Source organism: Halichoerus grypus, chromosome 12 (genome assembly GCF_964656455.1).
Source record: "Halichoerus grypus chromosome 12, mHalGry1.hap1.1, whole genome shotgun sequence".
Classification (NCBI taxonomy): domain Eukaryota; kingdom Metazoa; phylum Chordata; class Mammalia; order Carnivora; family Phocidae; genus Halichoerus; species Halichoerus grypus.
The window spans coordinates 71,870,714-71,888,433 of NC_135723.1; the positions used below are offsets into that span (position 1 = coordinate 71,870,714).

General features: G+C 35.0%; 1 protein-coding gene across 7 annotated transcripts in view; it reads left to right on the forward strand.

The window, feature by feature from the left end:
- FOXP2 (forkhead box P2) overlaps positions 1 to 17,720 on the forward strand; it is a 548,352-nt gene that overhangs the window by 154,276 nt on the left and 376,356 nt on the right. For all 7 annotated transcript variants that reach the window (XM_036068397.2, XM_036068383.2, XM_036068390.2 and 4 more), the window contains one exon: positions 4,810 to 4,900. The gene's annotated coding sequence lies outside the window, so the exon portion shown is untranslated. The remainder of the gene's footprint in view (positions 1 to 4,809; positions 4,901 to 17,720) is intronic.

Below are 17,720 nucleotides of genomic sequence, written 5' to 3' on the forward strand. Positions count from 1 at the left end.
CATAGTAAATCAAGGCAGTGGAACAGAACACTCCTTTGTTTCCATGTCTTACCTTTTTTGAAAAATCACTGAATTAAATTTTGTCTCCGGATTACAAAGGCAGTATCTCTGTCCTGGTTTAGATACGTCTGTTTTATCTAAAATTTCAGTTTTAGATTCCCATGCCTATCCAGGTCCATGTTGATTAGTCAATGAATGAATACATTGATTCAACAAATATTTATTGACTGCCTACTACGTGCAAGGAAGCAGGTTGGGTTTATTGAACTCAAAAGTGAATTGAGCAGACAAGCATCCCTGTGCTTGCGGACTTCACACGGTTTTAACCAGAGTTGGGTTGCTAATTATAGTGATGTTATGTATCTCTGAATGCAGTTTCATAGTATTTAACCTTTGCAGAGCCAGCTTTTTAAAAATCTAAGCTGTTTCCTTTCTTAATATTTGTAACATCTGCACAAATGATAACAATATGATGTTCCTTTCATGTAAATGCCTGCTGGAAAATGCTTTCTGAGCCCTTCCTAAGTTTTGTTAGGAATAGAACAGCTGTTCATATAGAATATGGACTGTCTGCCTTCTGAAAAGTAACTTCCCCTGTTCCCCAGAAGCCCATGGTTGTTTCTTTTATCCTGCTAGCTTACATCCCCATTACCCAACAACTGGAATTAAACTTAGGCGTTTGTTGTTTTGCTGGGGTTTTGTTGTTTAACTATTCTCAACGAAGTGTTGGTTATACTATCAAGCCTTTGTAACCGATGAGCAATTATTTGCTTACTCTTATCTGGCTAGAGTTAACTAGCTTGTTTCTAGATAATAAAATAATTCTTAGTTCTCACCATTCCCCAAGAAGACCTATACTGTATAATATGAAAACAGAACTGAAAATGTTAGTGCGGTTTTTACTTTTGAGCATCAGTTTACACATTATAACCTACATAACAAATGTATTTTATTTACTTCAGATATTTTTAGTATATTCTTCCAAACTGTGGGATTCACAAGACTAAGGATTTGTGTTGTGCTATTTTGCGGTAGCATTCAGAAGACACTTATTTTACACTTAAGCTTTGTACAATGTAATTTTTTTCTTTTTTGTTTAAAAAACAATTAAATGATAGTATTTCTTTTAGGACATATCTTCATTTTTGTTAATTAAAAGACAGGAGGGTAGAAAATAGTAACAAAGAATTCCAGTGACACATTAGAACACTAAATCTCTTTCTTGAGTATCAGCGAGTTCTTAGAAAAAATAAATACAACAAAACTAAACCACCTAGTAATTGTTCTCTTCATCGAATACAGTTTTTAAAGAAAACAGGTCAAACCCGTTGTGAATATGAGAGTGATGATCTCCTCTCCTACCACAACAAACGTTAAATAAATTCGTAATGCACTTTAAAAGGCTAGAAGAAATGTGTAAATGTGAACCACATAGGGATCCTTTTATCCAGAAATTCTTCTTTGACTTAAATTAAGTGCTGCCTATATATATTCATATATATACCATGTTGCTCAGTACACTGTAATAACTATTCATTACGTATTCCTCATTATACTGCACACTATGAAAGCAGGGTTATGGTTTTATCTTAGAGCTTGGTCAACCAATCAATGTGTGTGAATGTGTGTATGCAAGAGAATTCTAATTAGCCTCTTTAGCTCTGGTTTTGCCTTTTCCTTTACTGGCTGAAGTCGTTGTTGCTGTTTTTTAAATTAAGTGATCATTATGAGAATTGTGATCAGTAATCTATGACATATTTTATATTTTCTTTCTTGAGCTTTAAGTTTCTAAAATAATACATACTTATTTAAGTAATATAAATAATATTAAATAATAATGATAAATTAATAATGGTTATTTAAATAAAATAAAATTTTATTTTAATAAAAATGCAACTGTGTATTATTGTGGTGATAACTTATTTGTTTACTTTTAAAATTAGCTTCTTTATCTTTTGTATTTAATTTTGACTTTTATCAAAGAAATACATGCACACAGTTAAAAAATCAAATGACAGAAGGCTTATTATAATGAAAAATAGCATTCTTCTGCCTTGTATCTTCCTACTACCCAGACCAACTATATAGAAGTAACAAGTTTCTGGCATTCATATCCACAATTTATTTTATATATCCATAATTGCAAATGATATGCTTATTGCTAGTTCTTGATTTATCTATTTTTCAAATTGATATAATGAATAATGAATTCATTTCAAATGAATAATGAAAATGAAGAAACTAGTGAGAGAGAAAAGCATGCAAATAAAAAAGTGAATAAAATCTAAGCTAACATATTCTACAGTTGATATCTGCATAGGGTGTTTTGGGTCCATAAAGAACAGGTAAGTATTTTAGGTCTCCCAAATTACTTTAAAGAATAACTGTATTATTTATGCTTCCATTACCAGTAAACAAAAGAGTGCTCATCTTTCTGTATTCTTGCCAACACAGTGTAGAATCCAGCATTCAAATGTGCTCTTCTGATGGCATGAAGTGGTATCTTACTGTTTTTTTTTTAAATTTGTATCTTCCCAATAACTAGTGATTTTGAACATTTTAAACTATACTTGATAGCTGTTCTAGCTTCCCCCTCTGAGAAACTGCCTGTTCAGGGTTTTTGCTCATTTTTCTATTAGTTTTCTCTGAATATATATTTTAATATTAATTCCTTGTTGGTTTTAAGTCTTCTCTCAGTTTATTTATAAAATTTATCTATGGTATCATTCATTGAAAAATTCTCATTTGGTTTGGCCAGATCTATCAATTTTATGCCTTACTATTTTAGGTCTTGTTTCAGAATTATTTTTTAATTTTAGGTGTCAAAAATAGTCACCTAAGTTTTTCTATTAGCTTTGAAAGGATAGCTTTCACATTTAAAACCCTTTAATCTCACTGGAATCCAAATTCGTACATGGTATAAAATAAGGAGCTAAGTTTATTTTTTGCCAGATTCTGAGACGGTTTTTCTTTGTCCATACAATAACTCAGCACCAACCTTTTCTTTTACTTTGTGATGTTACCTTATATAAAACTCCGATTGATATGTGGGTTTATTTCCAAACTCCATTTCCCTGTCTGCACCTGGCTTTGGCAGTAAACCTAATATTTGGTAGAATGGATTCCCTCTCTTTGTCCTTTATTTATTTATTTATTTTTTAAAGATTTTATTTATTTATTTGACAGAGAGAGAGAGAGAGTGAGAGCAGGAACACAAGCAAGGGAAGTGGGAGAGGGAGAAACAGGCTTCCCGAGGAGCAGGGAGCCCGATGCGGGGCTCGATCCCAGGACGCTGGGATCAAGACCTAAGCCGAAGGCAGATGCTTAATGACTGAGCCACCCAGGTGCCCCTCTTTGTCCTTTATTTTTGAAGTTTACTTTGAGCTATAGCATATACTTTTAAAGTGGGTTTGTGGATTTTATTTAAAAATCTAGAATTTATAGATTGATTTAGGAAAATTTGATATCTATGAAAATGGGAAGGAGAAAATAAGCCAATATGGAATTAGGAAATAATTTAGATTGCTACATATTAATAAGAAATCTATTTCTTTTGGTGGCATATAGCAGGCAAAAAATTATTATGGAAGAAAGATTAACACAAGGGAAATCAAGAGGGGAGCCTGCTCATGTGCAAAATTTTATCATTAAGAGACAAATGAACAATAGAAGCAATAGAGAAAGACTGCTAGAATGTGAAGAACAGGCATTTGAATTACCTTAATTTTTGTGACTTCGTGTTAACCTTGATAACTAAAATAATGGTTTCAAACTATGCTTTGCAGAATACCTGAGACTTTGTAGAATACCCCCAAGGTACCTGGGAAAAGAACGGGTGGTACTGAATACTGGGGGCTCTGATTCAACCAGAATACTTGAATACTTCATTTTTATCTGTGTAACTAGTTGACCCGTCACTAAGATTTTATTGGAAGAAAGGATTTTTAGCCAGAAGTGTTTGGAAACAATTTAAATAAAATTAGTGAAATGTCTAAATGGTATATGATGTCATCCATCCTTTTCAATGCCTGTGGAAGGCATTGCTAATAGAATACAGGACTCCTTCCTGCTAAACTCAGATTTAATCTCCATATAGCTTTCCATGTGGTCACTAACAATCAATCAAGTTGGTGTGTCAATCAAAATCCATTTATTACCTGTGTACTATTAAATTCTGTAATTTTGTTGGTCCTTAAGAACACTTATTTTAGCCTAAGAAAGGTATGAGCTAAATCTTTCAGATTAAAGAAGGAAGAGACTAGAAAAGAGAGTTGCTAAGTAGGAAATGGGTCTAGGAAATACTCATTCAAGTAACTATTAAGGTAATAACCCTTACATTGCAATTATAAGGAGAAAATGCTTACGACCAATGTGTTAATTGTGGAAAAGCCTACAAAGCTCATTAAGTATGTATTGAAGAGGCAATTGAAATCAGTCATGTTTTCAGTTGGGAATCTTGAGACATAAATAATTGTATTCTATAAATTATAAAATTTAATCACCAAAAGTTTAAACCTGCCAAATCAATGTAAGAGTGGGAGATAAAATCTGCATCTCTTAGAAATGCATCCCATGCTGTCTCCATGGTCCTTGCTTTGGTCCAAACAATAGATTTTAAACTTCTCAAAATTAAAATGTAGAAAAGCATTTTCGTACATATTTGAAGAGTTCCAAAGCAATGAATGCATTAACAGTTATCTTTATTTGAGTTTGAGTATGTTTTATGTGCTATGAAGTCATTGAACTAATTGTGACAAAAATTTAAAATTAATTTTTAAAGCACTGACAGTTATTTGTTTCTATTAACAGGGCTATTCTAATGTGATGCTGGGATTGAGTTTACCTAGGACTCCATATCAAGGTTGACTCGAAAGTCTTGTGGAAGATCTGGGAGAAATTCGTAAGTGGCCTTTTGATAATTCTTTTTGGTTCGTTGTGCTTTTGTCTGTTTTTCTAGTGTTTATTTTATTCTTTAATTGTTTGGTTAGGTATCTTTGCCCAGATGTTAAAGTTATTAGTGAACCACAGAGACTTGTGGTTCCTATAGTATGACTATAGGAATATTTACCACTGTCGCTTCTCTTGCCTTTCCCATTTCACTCCTTGCTGTGCTTTCCCTTCCTATTAAACTTGGTTTCTTTTTTTTTTTGAAAATTATTACAAATTTATGCAGAAGATGAATTTGGTTTTGAAATATTGAAAGGAAATGATTAGTCAAGAAAAGCACTTGGATTATTTTTGGTTATCATTATGCGATTTTTTATACTCATGTTTTCAGTATTACTTTATTAAGATTGAGTTGATGTTGAGGTTTTGGGGGGAATCTAGAAATGCCAAAAATAAAGAGAATAATGTACTGGTAATGATTTTTTTTTGAAACTTTGATTTTTCTTAGAAACTTTTTGAGATCTAGCAAATCAGCTGTTTAGAAAGCATTTGTTTTTGTTTGTTTGTTTTTAATGTTGTACTTCTTTAAATCTAATGGAAATTTTCCTTGATGTTTACAGTGTCAATTTAGAGAACTTTAAATCCATTGTTTGGTATAAAACAAGGGTCACAGACATGGCATGAGATGCATTTCCAAAAGATGTAGATTTATTTCCTACTCGTACTCAATATATAATGTTTCTGTAGAATTATTTTTTCAGTGTCACCACTGAACTATGGTATCAGTCAAGCAGTATGTTATAGCTGGCCAAATCTGTAAAAATATAATTATAAAAAGAAAACTAAAAGAAATTTTAGGTGAGCAGTTTATATCATTTCTCATCCTAGTCTTAACCCCAAAGAGAAGGAAACCATGGTGTCTGGTTTCTTCTGAATTATTTTTATTTCTTTCCCACCCCACCCCAGAATTCTTTATCAGTGGGGTTCACCGAAAGTGTAGGACAGGCCTCAGGATCCTTGTTGTTCTGCCTATATTGCTCTACCCATTTCTGAAACTTTCTCCAGATGGAGGTTGCATATCTTCCCTAAGAGATTTTTTTCAGTGTGCTTGAATTATATAGTCAAATATTTCTCAGGCATTTTACCTACTGTTTTGCCTATGGACTTCTTATTTTGTACCAACTTTATTATTTTGCCAGATATAGAAAGAAAATGATTCCACATTTATTTAGGATTTAAGATTGTTAAAGCACTTTGGCAACTTTTTACTTCATTTTACTCTTTAACTAAACTCATTAATTTTACTCTTGCATTGCTTATGACATAAGGATGACCTTATTATCCTATGTTTAGTAAGTGGGGAAACTAAAACACAAAGAATTTAAATGATTTGGGAAAATTAATATAGCCTGTTGTGATTTTATAGTTAATAATAAATAATAAACAATTAGGTATTACTAGACTATCTGCTAAAGCCCAATCTTTTTTTTTTTTCTGGGTTAAGTCCTTTATGCTTACTATAGACAGTGGCTTTGTTGATACATTCTGTCTTTGTAAGAACTTTTAATATTTAAATCCTCATTTTTTGAGTAATAGGACATTTGTTTTAATAATAATAGGGAGATTTAAGACTTGTAAGTGGGAGGTACCTGACAATGAACATCATGAAACCATGAAAGAAATGATTTTTAGAAAATAGTCTTTTTCCCAGAAGGGAAACATAAAAAGGTTAGTTCTCAAAACTGCCTCTGTAACTTGCTAATTAGACTTTTTCTAGGCGTATGCTTATAGTAGTTTTTATATTTTTAAATGAAGACCAGCCACATATTGGTGGAAATAATGCATATGCAAAATGGCAGTGGTTCATCTTAATGAAAAAATACATTCCGAAAAAGTGTTTTTTTCCTTGGGAATATATAGAATTATGGACCCTAGAGCTGGAGGCATTATGACAAGAGAAGAGTGGCATGATGGAGAGGCAAGGATTTGCGAGTCAGGTAGATCTGGCTTTGCATCCCTCTAGCCATATGCTAGCATTTTTAATCAACTTTGGTTAATTTCCTTAAATTGTTGCATATCGGTTTTCAAATTGTAAAACCAGGGACAGATACAATGGTTTGTTGGATTATTGTAAAAATTTAACACATGATATGTAGTTGTTTTCAAGAAATACCAGTTTTTTTCTTCAATTGCCACTATTGTGTTCCGTCCCCTCCCCAAATCCCTAAAGTGAATACTTGGTTGAATCTTCCTCTTTTTAAGCAATTTCTTTAGCATTATCCCCATTTTATCTCTCAGAGAGGTTAAATAACTTGCCCTAGCCTCTACTTCTAAAATGGTAACTAAAATGTTATTTCATATAACTTACAACTGAGACCCATTGTGTGTTTGGGTCAAGTGGTGGTTGGCTGAGTGTGGATGTATATGTGTGTGTTTTACTTCATCATAGTCACAATTATTTTCAGAGTTTCCATCATAAGAGTATTAAATTCAATTAAAATATAAGTTTTAGTTATTTCAGTGTACTAGAAAGAAACTTTATTCTCATACTTAGAGAAATTGCTATAAGCTTCATAAATACTTGTTAAAAATTAAGCATCATACATGACAATATATTGGCTCAAATTTTCAAGTTATCGAAAAGTAAATGGACCAAAGAGGAAGCTGATTTGGCTGACGAGGGTCTGGGTCAGTGATTTCTACTCACGGCATGCTGATATTCCTTAGCAAGAAATAGAGTGGACAGAACTGCAGATAGACAGGCTATAGAGTGTAGCTTTGAGAATGGAGGCTTGGAAATCAGATTGCCTAGATTTGAAGCTTGGGTCCAGGACAGACTTACTGTATGTGAAACCACGGACAAACCGTTTAAACTGTCTAACCCTTAATTTCTGAGTCTAGAATATAGAGATAATAGGACCTACTTTACAGAGTAGGCTTGAGGACTACATGTATAAATTCATATAAACATGTATAAATTCATAGCAAACATTACAAAAAAACTGGGCGTTTTATTTCCTATTGTATTAATTTCACAAGTTGACTGTAGTTTCAGGCTATTTAGCAAATATGCTGTATAGCATTCTAACTTTGGTCCAAGAAATGGTAAAAATGAGATAATTCTGTAAATGTGATTTTTGTGCTTTGGTCAGCATGTGTATTAGTTTTCTACTGCTATATGACATATTACATATTTAAAAGCTTAACACATATACTTTTGTTAACTCACAGTTTCCATGGGATAGGAGTCCAGGTACAGTTTAGCTCAGGGTCTCGTAAGGCTGCAGTCAAAATATTGGCCAGGCTGCATTTTCAAATGGAATTCAGCATTCTTTTCCAAATTCAGTGGTTTTTGGATGAATTTAGTTCATCAGGGTTGTAGGACTAAGATCCTCAGCTCCTAGAGGCCATCTACAGGTCTCATGCGTGTGACCCTCTCCATATGCAGTCCACATTATAGTAGCTTGCTTCTAGAAAGCCAGTAGGAGAGTCTCTACTGTGTGATAGCAAGATAAAGCCATATGTGTATGTGTATGTATGTGAATATAGAGTGTGTTTATATGTATTAACATAATCATTGAAGTGACATCCCATAACCTTTGCCATATTGTATTGGTTAGAAGCAAGTCATAATCCTACCCACATAAAAGAGGAAGGAATTCTATAGTGTATGAACATGGGGGCCACCCTAGGGTCTGTCTGCCACAGCATGATAAACTTCTTAATTTAAAATTCATATCACCTATTACTTTAGATGTTTACAATTAGGTACTATTTAATAAAAAGAAATATTGTCATTAATGGTAAACTTTTATTCTCAGTTATGCTTATGGTGTTACTCCTAACAGGTCATTCCTCCCTGTCTAAGATTTATCCATTATTTCATGCTGGCTAACCCAAGGCTAAATGCAGCCTACCCTGGTATTTTATACTCTCCAGAATCTGCCAAAACCCAAATACTAACCTTTTCTCTTCATTATTCTGATATAGATACCTTGAACTGCTTGCCTTACACTTGCCCACCTTTTTGTCAATTCACATCCTATTGTTTTTTTCTTTTCTCTATCTCTTTAAAGCACATTTACATCTCTACCTCTTCATTGTACTTGTCCTGTTTCTTTCCTCCTTTTCAGCCAGCCTAGGGCTTTTCCTGCAGAGCATCATACCTTTCCATAGATTTCATCACTGTCCTTGGCTTTGTGGGGAATGTAAGGATTAATATACTGAATAATGATCTCTAAAGTAAATGTAATTTGATAAGCATGTATATTTGTACGATAGTGAGCCAGGTGAGAAGAAAATGTGAAATGTTTAGATTTCACCTGTAATACTGGTTTTCTAATATGCAGAGGCCCCTTTTAATCTCTTGCTTGTTGATCACATCAGTGTTAGAGAAGTGTACATTTTTGGCGTTGGGTAGGTCTGGCTGCTGGTCTGGTACTGGTTCTTTTGTAGAAGAGCTGATTGGAGTAGTTTAAAACACTCTTTTTTTTTTTTTTTTTTTTTTTTTAAAGATTTTATTTATTTATTTGAGACAGAGAGAGTGAGAGAGAGAGAGCACATGAGAGGGGGGAGGGTCAGAGGGAGAAGCAGGCTCCCCGCCGAGCAGGGAGCCCGATGCGGGACTCGATCCAGGGACTCCAGGATCATGACCTGAGCCGAAGGCAGTCGCTTAACCAACTGAGCCACCCAGGCGCCCTTAAAACACTCTTTTACAGAATCTGAGCTTGCAAAATCTGTTCTACTAACCTATCATGCTAGTTTTCTGTTACTCTTCTTTAATGTTGTAAAGGACAGAATTATATGGAAGTATCTGGATATATGAACACATATTGGGGGTGTTATGCTTTGAAATGTTGAGTTCACTAAAAAATAATACATTTGGTCTCCAGAAAAGTGGGTTGAGAAGTATATATCTGCAAGTCATAGAGCAACATTTTTTTATAAATTCATATTAAACCGTTATTCCAAGTTTCACTCTTACTGATTCTACTGTGATCATAGAACCTGGGCAGAAAGACAGCATTATATTTAAAAAAGGTGGAAACTTATTTCTATCAAAAAAAAAAGAGTTTACATTTATAATTTTAAGTTTGCGGTTTGGAGTGATCCACTAATAAAATTTCTGATACCATTATACACAACATCAAAATATGGATTTTAACTGGCCTGCTTTTCAATTCAACTGAACATTAAGTACATTTTTAATGGTCTTATTTGCTGGAAAGAATACCATTACAATAATCTGCCTTTTACAGCCCATATCAAATATGAACCAGCATCACTTATTACAAAGTTTGTGCTTTGGGAGACATTTTCACGGCATCTATCAGTACTGCCCCACATTTCTTGGAATTAGTCTTTAATGATATCATTTTCCAAAATGAGTTGTTGCTCAAACTTACTGATTGTTTTGTGGTTAAAATCTGATCCAGCAGCTATATTTAAAATGTCATACAAATTTGTAAGGAAAGATCCCCTGAAACTACTGTTAACATTAGTAATTGTATGAAAATATTGTAGCAGAAATGTGATGCAGCTTGATTTTTTTTTTTTTTTTAGTTTTTTTCCCCCCCTATATTATATCTGAGGGATGAATAAAAAACCTCATTTTTAACTGTTGGCAATTCCAGTTTTTACTATTGTCTGCTGGAGAACAGAGGACTATTACTGTAGGTGTCATGTAAAATAAAGTTGGAGGCTGAAGCCTTCTTTGCGCTGTCAGCCTTATTAAGGAGCTCTTCATGTGTTGAACCCAGCACCTGGCATTGTATAAGTGATGCATGGGAGAGCCTGGGGAGACCTTTCTCTCTCTTCACTGTGGCTTTATTAGGTCTGGCTCACATGTTCGTTGTTGCTCTGCCTATCCAACTTTCTAGCTGCAACTCCCAGCACAGTAGGTCTAATATAGATTGACGCCTTTGCCTCAAGACTGATTGAAACTTGTGTCTCAGAGTTGCTAATGCTCACTGAACCATTTTATTGAAGATAAAGTAAATAAAATAGATTGCCATATGAGAATTCTCTGAAATCCAATGGAATAATTTGGCAGGTTTAAGCCCATGAAGAAGGCAAAGCGGTGAAACAGATGTGAATACTTTTTATGTTCAGTATATCAAGGGATAAATATTCTTGTTATATTGGGCCTAAATATTCATTTTTGTCCCTACAATTAAATGTTAACCATAATTCTCAATTGCCATATTATTTTTGGTCTTAAACAATGGGTCCTCTGTAAGAAAGTTATGTGAATAAAAACTTTTGAGACTACAATATTGTGTGATGATTTTTTTTCTTTGCCTTTTCCTGCTTAAGTGCATGGATCAGTAGCCTCAGATTATTTAATAAACAACACAAATGAATGGATTTGCCAAAGTGCACTCTAGAATCTTAAGGTTGGAAAATAACAGTAAACCTTAGCCTACTAAAAGATGCTAGTAATCTTGAGTGTTTTATTCATTAATTAAGAGTATGTGTTCACATGAGAGCAACCTTTTTTGGAAATAGTCCTATGAAGTTTTTTTGTGTTTTGCTTTTTTTTTTTTACTATAACTATTAGATTTATATAAAGAATTTTAAAATATATATTTTGTGTATATTATCATCTGAAATAATTTAGGAGGAAAAAAGAAGTTAAAGTGACCTTAGCATCTTGAATTCTGTGAAATTATAATGACAATAGTATATGATACCATAATATATGTTGATATATTTAATTTGTAAATTACAAGGATCTGAGCATTTGCCTGAAGATATGTGAAAAGTCTGATGCAGAGAAATGAAGATCTCTTATTTGATTGCCTGGGTCAGATTAAAAGTAAATATTTACAGAAGAAAGATCAATAAAAAGGTTTTGTTGGAAAAGTTTCTGAATTTGCTAATTAAATATAGCATTTCTCCTCAATCTTATAAAGAATCTGTCAAATAAATACTTTCTTCTGTAATTTCTCTTGTGTTTTTTCCAAATGCAAAATAGTTTTAGTTTATACCCCTCTTAGATGTATAGTTCATTTAAAAAATTTGCTAATACATTTTATTCATTTGTTTCTTAGATAATGATTCATGCTTACTTTTTAGTTATATCCATTAAATACATTTTTCTTGTCTCTAGGTACCCAGTAGCCCATCAGTTCTCACAACTATGGACTATTTATGGTATAATAATTTCAACTAACTCTGTCATCAATTAGATACAAAACATGCAATTTATTCTCATATAAACAATGAACCATCTTAAATATCTGACAGTCTTTTTTACCATTGTAAATAATGTTATCTATCAAGAATTGCTAGTTCTTAACCATAAGTTTGACCCTTTTTCCTCCATAGGACTCAGTCAGTCCCAGGGTTCGGGGTGTCTCTGACAGCATGCAGGGCTGAACAGCAGTAAACATGCTTCATGTTTTCCTGCAAGTGAACTGGAAGAGAAGTTGTGCTCACATTTCAGTTTTTTCATATAGTAAGGCTGGAAGTGTAATTAGTTATTCGATATTAAGTAATGTTATATTCTTAGTGTTCAAGTGCCCTTTATTTTATATTTCTCTTCCTTGTTATAGTCTGTACATATTTCTCTCTGGTTATTCAGAAATGTTAAAGGCCATTCCTCTATCCAGACCTACAACCCATTTACTCTGGTCTCCAACTATTTATCTCCTTTGAGATTTTGGTTTTCAATGTGAACCTGCCTTCAGGAAATTGTGTGTTAAGAAATGTTTTCTTGAAATGAGGAGAGCATTACTCTGAGACCCTGAGAAGCCTTAGTCCCTTTAACAATCTATGCTAGATGTTTAGTGATATGCCAAACTGCAAATAAGAGGAACTTACAGTAGAGGAAGTGCATTTAATGAGTCAATTCCTGATCTCACCCTTGATTTCTTTATACTCTACCTCCTCTCTCGTCACCCTTTGTTCCTGCTTTGCCTTTACACTTAATTCTACTTTTCAAAGTACTTTATTGTCTCTTTGTATTACTAGTTTTGGGAAAATATGTGTGCTTTTGGCATTAATGTCTGGTCCCTCGGACAGCTCCCTGGGCTCCATGTGATGATGATGATGTTGTCGATCAGGATGACATTACGACTACTATTACTACTATGACTGCTATTGCTACCACCTGCCATTTATTTAGTACTAAGTACTCTTCTCAGTGATTCACTAGCATTAACTCATTTAATACAACCTACGAATTAACTACTTATGAGGTAGAGACCATTATTGTCCCCAATTTATAGGTGAAGGAGGGGGCTCAGAAAGATTAAATAATTTGCTCAATGTTGTACAGTTCATGTAAGACACAACTAAGATTTGAACTAAGACACACTAGGTCCAAAACCTCCAGTGCTCTATTTCCAGAACTGTTGAACAGTCCTTCTTGTCCTGTGGTTCTACTTGTGGCCCAAAACATACTATGTATTTAAACATTAAGAGGTTTATTGACCAGTTTATCACTCTGTATATTCAGTGTTTGGAAACTAGCATAGTCTAAATGAGTTAATTTCTGAATTATTGAATATATTTTAAAACAAATCACCTTTCTTCTTTCAGTTGAAAGGGATTGCTTCATAATTACTTTAAAATTTTATTAGGCTGACCATGCATTCTGAAACCTTATTTGTGTTTTCACTACAGGTTTAGCAATGTTCTTATATAATTATAACAAAGATATTTAATTAACTTAGAGCTTAATTAAAACTTAAGTCCAAAATCTTAAAAAATATGCAGCTTCTAGCCCGATGACCATTTTATACTTCATCCAGGACACTTTTGAGAATAAAAAGGATTCTATTATTATTTATCCTGGATAACAGGTATCCATTGGGATTATCTTGGGTGAGTAAGTATGGTCACTCTGCTTCAGCATACACTTTTTGTTGTTGCTCCAACGTCTTTTCTTCTCTGCTAACAGAAGCCTGATATTATTGAGATAAGCTTCATTATTCCACATAGCATGTACTTCGTGGGAAACTGACCCTGTTCCCAGCTCCAACAGGTAGATACTAACTAGTTTAGGCCAATTATGGTAATTCCATTCCCTTGTCAGAAATTGTTTATTTATAATAAATATTAAACAGTGTTAAATGAGTTCATTAATAAATAAATTTAGTATTTAATTAATTTATTATATCTAGAGCTCTCCTTACCTCTTGTTCAAGTGAGATAGTAACTTCCCTTTTTGTTTAATATTTTTTTATTTAGATTTTTTTGTTATTTAAACCTATAAATATTCTAATATACCCATCTTAATCATTATTTGAAGAGCTGTACCCTAACCAGACTTTTACTTTATAGGGATCTCTATTTGCATAATATAGGATCAGCTTAGTGAAGTGGACTGAGGAGCTCAAGGGTGGTAAAACAGGGATGGGGGTTTATCTCCCAACAGTTCAGAAAGGTTATTAAAGGAATAGAGAAGTGGTTTCTGTGTCTTTTGTTTTCTGAAAATAATTTAAGAAAATCAAAGGATTACACAATAGCCATTTACACTATTAAATGGAGCAGAAACATTCCTAGAAATCTTTGAGAAGTTTTCTTACAGGAAGGCTTATTCCAATTTTTTCAGCACCTGTCCCTACAACTCCCCCACTCCCTCTTCCACATATACACACACAGATAAAACGTCACTCTTTGTGGGATTTTGAAGGGAATGGAAAAGAGATTTAAACTACCATTTTTTTGTCCCCTCATTCGAAAATAGCTGCTCCTTTGGCTCAACTTCTTGTTATCCTATTACAAATTAGGTGATTAGATATATGGATTCTTATGTTCCCTTGTATCACAGATAAGGAATCAACCTAACTAACCATGGCAAAGGAAACTAGTTAGATAAATTATATCATATCTAAACAGTGGAATGACAAAGAATATTTAGATAAGTCAGTAATGCATTTTATACAACACTATTTCAGAAACATAGGTCTTAGGAGGACTTCTGTAAGATGGTGACATGGGAAGATCCTGAACTCCCGTCCTCCCATGGACACTCCAAATCTACAGCTACACATGGGTTATTTACCTCTGAAAAGGATCTGAAAACTAGATGAACTACTTCTTCACACCAAAGGATAAAAATACCACATCGAGATGGATAGGAGAGGTAGATACATGGTCTTACCCCCACCTCCTCTCGTATAGTGACATACAATAGGGATGGATCTCACCAGTCTGGTGCTTCCCCCAGAGGATGGAAGAGTTGGGGCTCAGCTACACCAAACCCTGAGATCTGCACAGGAGAAATGAGCTCCCAAAATGTCAGGCTTAGTAAACCAATATGGCTGATGTCCAGGGGACCCAAAGTGCTGTAGGAAACAGATTTCACTTTTAAAGGGCTTGTGCGTAGTCTCACTTGCTCTAAGACCCAGAAAAACAAACAAACAAAAAAGGTGAAAAGTGCTAGACTATATTTGAAGGAGATTTATTCGCTTACCTAAAAGCATCTGGCTGGGCCCCCTGGGTGGCTCAGTCGTTGAGCGTCTGCCTTTGGCTCAGGTCATGATCTCAGGGTTCGGGGATCGAGCCCTGCAACAGGCTCCCTGCTCTGCGGGAAGCCTGCTTCTCCCTCTCCTGCTCCACCTGCTTGTGTTCCCTCTCTTGCCATCTCTCTCTCTGTCAAATAAATAAAAATCTTTAAATAAATAAATAAAAGCATCTGGCTGGCTCAGTCAATGGAGAGTGCAACTCTTGATCTCGCAGTTGTGGGTTAGAGCCTCACATTGGTTATAGAGATTACTTAAAAATAAAATCCTTAAAGAATCTGTTGGAGGGGAAGAGTGTTGAAACTCTCTTCAGAGACCAAAGTACTGGTGGATGTCAGTGTTAACACTCTCCACCAACCTTGCTAGCTTAGATGGCTGAGCTTGAACGTGGCACCATCCTGCTACCTTGCTGAAGCCAGATTGCGCAGACAGTTATGGCATTCTCCCGCTCCCTGGCTGGGGCTGGTGAGTGCTAGCAGTCATGGCATTCTCCTGCTCTTAGATTAAAGGTGTGCACAGATAAGACACTTTCCTGCTATATTCCTGAAACCATGGGTGGATGCAGTCAAGACATTTTCTTGCTGCCTTTATGAAGCTAGGGAGTATGCCCTGACCCCCACCCTCTCTAGCTACTTAGCTAAAGCCAGCTGGTGTATACAGTCCACACAGGATATGCCCCTTGATCACCTAGCCCTGGTGGCTGAAGGGGCTGGCATTCCCAAGATCCATGGAAAGGTAATAATTGGAAAGACATTTCTTGGTAGGCCACCAGCCCAGAGCACTGAAAAGACAGCACACTGAAACACAATCCCAGTCTTCCTGTGAAAAAGTCCTATTTCCTTAGCCTGTGCTTTAGCCTGAAGGTCAGGTTTCAGGTTTCCCACAGATCTAGAGTCTAAGAAGACACACCCAGGGAACATAAGCAGGGAGACACCATCCTTGTGCACCTCTTTAGCCTTGCTATGACTCAACATCCTTGTGCACCTCTTTAGCCTTGCTATGACTCAACTTATATAAGATGAGGCTTATATGCTCATCTGGAACTCTGATTTTTGCAACTGTCACCTAGGGGATACCTCTATATATCCTGGGATGGAGGCCAGAAGAGGTTAAGCTTGTGGCCCTACAGGACTATATATAATTTCCATACTTTAGAAAATGCTACTTGAGGGACTGGCTTCTAGTCAGCCCAAAACTAGGTGCTAAATGAGATTCTTCCCTTTGGAACTCTGACAGGTCTTGGCACACCCTCAACAATGGGAACATATCAGAATGAATCAAGTGGTTTAGACAATCACAAAGTTTCAAGAGACAACCAAGAGCTAGGGCAAGGTTGAACAGATTTATCACCAACACAAGGCCACTCCTTTAAAACTACCAGAGGTAGCTTCTTCACCTAATACATAGAAAGAAACACAGAGAGTCAGGCAAAGTGAAGACACAAAAAAATATGTAACAAATGAAAGAATGAGATGAAACTTCAGAAAAAGACCTTAATGGTACAGAGCTAAGTAATCTGCCTGATAAAGAATTCAAAGTAATGGTGATATAGATGATCACTGAACTGAACTCCAGAGAAGAATGGATAAACACAGTGAGAAGTTCAACAGTGAGACATGAAGTATAAGAAAATACCAAATAGAAGTCACAGAGCTGAAAAATACAATACCTTCGAGGGGTTCAACAGCAGACTGGGTGAAGTAGAAAAATGAATTAGCAAGCTGAAAGACAAAACAATGGATCTTACCCAGACAGAGCAGCAAAAAGAAAAAAAAAGAATTTTAAAAAATAAAGACAACTTAAGGGACCTGCAGGACAGCATCAAGCAGAATAATATCCACATTATAGGGGTTCCAGAAAGAGAAGAGAAGAGAGAGAGAGACAGGCAGAAGACTTACTTGAAGAAATAATGGCTGAAAACTTCCCTATGAAGGAAGCAAACATCCAGGTTCAGGAAGCCCAGAGAGTTCCAAATAAGAGGAACCCAGAGATCCACACCAAGACACATGATAATTAAAATGTCAAATTTAAAGATAAAGAGAGAATCTTAAAGGCAAATTTAAAGATAGAGAATCGTAAAAGCAGCAAGAGAAAAACAAATTGTCACATACAAAGGAATCCCCATAAGGCCATCTGGTGAATAGAAACTCGAAGGCCAGAAGGGTACAGTGTGACCAATTCAAAGTACTGAAAGGAAAAAACTTCCAATCAAGGACACCCTACCTAGCAAGACTATCATTCAGACTTGAAGGATAAAGAGTTCCTCAGACAAGAAAGACCTGGCTAAAGGAGTTCATCACTACTAAATAAGACTTACGAGAATATTAAAGGGACTTTTAAGCTGAAAAGAAATGGCACTAA